Genomic DNA, 2064 nt, shown 5'->3' with positions numbered 1-2064 from the left:
ACATGTAAACAAATAATTATAATATCATGATATTATGTTAGACTAGAGATAAAACTTAGTATTGTGGGAGTGTGTATCTAAAAAAACTAGTATTGTGCTGGTTTGAATTATAAATATCAAGCATCTTACCTCTGAAGGTGAGTCAAAGACAGTTAATCAAAGCAGTAGTACCAAAAAAAAAAAATTCTTGAAAACAGTTATTATATAATCACACATACTTTCCTAGTTCATAATCTTCCTCCTAGTTGTAGGTAGTTAAATTAATTTTTGTCTTTATTTATAGGTAAATAATTTGTGAGTGTATACATGTGAACATATGGGAATATATGTTGGTATATAATACTGGCGAATGTCTATATCAGAAAGAAAAATATCAATGATGTTAGTTATATGTACCTATTTTCAAAACATACCTACTTAAATTTAAAATATCCTAATAAAATGTATGTTTTTTCACTTCTGTGTGTGTATCTATCAGTAAAACAAAGCCCTTGGTTGTCCTAAGATACCTTCAAACATGTGAGTAGTGTCTAGAGATAGGCACTCCGTTTTCCACACATCCTTGAGTAGTTGCAGTGTGAAATGAATCCTGCTGTCCCAACCTGCTTGAAGCTAAATCTGTGTACCTGGGTGGTGCTAGGGAGCTGGTGAAGGATATCCAGAATCCACATCATCAATCTTAAACAAAACCTCCAAACATACTGTGTGATTTCAATTACACCACAGCATGAAAAAGGCAAAACTGTGCGAAGAGTAAAAACGATGAGTGGTTGCCAGGGCTTTAGGAACAGGGGCAGGGATAGTGAATGGGTAGAGCACAAGGGATGTTTAGGGCAATGAAGTTATTCTGTATAGTACTGCAATGATGAATACATGTCATTACTCATTTGTCAAAACCCATAGAATGTACTATACAAAGAGTGAAGTGTATCTCAATCTGTGGATTTTAGTCAATAATAATGTATCAAATATTGGTTCATCAATTGTAACAAATGTACTATACTAATGCAATATATTAATAATAGGGAAAACTGGGAGAAGAATGAGGGACTATACGGGAACTCTATTTTCTGATAAAGTTTTCTACAAACCTAAAACTTCCTTAAAAATAAAGTTGTTAATTTAAAAAACATACTTAAAATCATCTATTCAATAATTATGCTTAGAAACATATGCTTTATTGGAATGCAAGGCAGTCATTATGAAGCAAAAAAATGTAAAAAAAAAAAAAAAAGCATGTCAGACACTCAGAATAAACCCTTATATAAAATCACTGTTCTGTCTTTTAGCTTCTGTGTGATAAGATAGTGAACATGATTAAAACTCAAGAAGCACACAAATAGGAGAAACTATTTCTCTGTGATTATTTCTCACAACATTTTCAGTGATTGTTTTTTTTCAATATTATCACATAGGGAGAGCATAACTGGGTTATGCTATAGCATATATTTATAGAAATAAAATAATCAAGATTCGGATTTTAAAAATAATTTGTTTATTATCTTAACAAGCCTGTAATTATGTCCTGCCATTATGCTAAGTATTAGATGTAAAAAGACTGAGGAAGCTTACAGTACATCGGGGGATGCTGACAATTAAACACAAATAAAAATATAGAATGCTGGAAATTTTTTGGTAGTTTTTGAGCACTAAATATGTCCATTCTTGAGTATTTGAAAGATGACTCTGGCATGAGGATAAGTAGGTGAAGTAATATTAAAATAAAACTTAAAATAAAAAATTAAGGTGTAGGACAATAACACTAAACAAAAAGGAAAACACAAAGAAGCTGGAGGCAGCACACCAGGTGAACTGCTCAGTCAGGGTTCTTTAGCCCGAGGCAACAAGACAGATACTGCAGGGCTATCAAAGACTGAGTTCCCTACAGGAGTCCAGGGATACTGGGAACTAGGATAGAGTGTAAGGAAGAGTAAATTCAGCTACTCGGCTGGCTTTCCTTTCTGAACACTCAGCACGAGGAGAGGGAGAAGAGAATGCAAGACAAGGAGACTAGCAAAGAACGCCAGACCATGTAAGTTATTAATCAAAGTCCTAAATGTTTAC

Source organism: Pteropus alecto, unplaced genomic scaffold (genome assembly GCF_000325575.1).
Source record: "Pteropus alecto unplaced genomic scaffold, ASM32557v1 scaffold239, whole genome shotgun sequence".
Taxonomy (NCBI): Eukaryota; Metazoa; Chordata; class Mammalia; order Chiroptera; family Pteropodidae; genus Pteropus; species Pteropus alecto.
The sequence above is the reverse complement of the archived record's forward strand: the minus strand, read 5'-3'. Positions refer to the sequence as shown.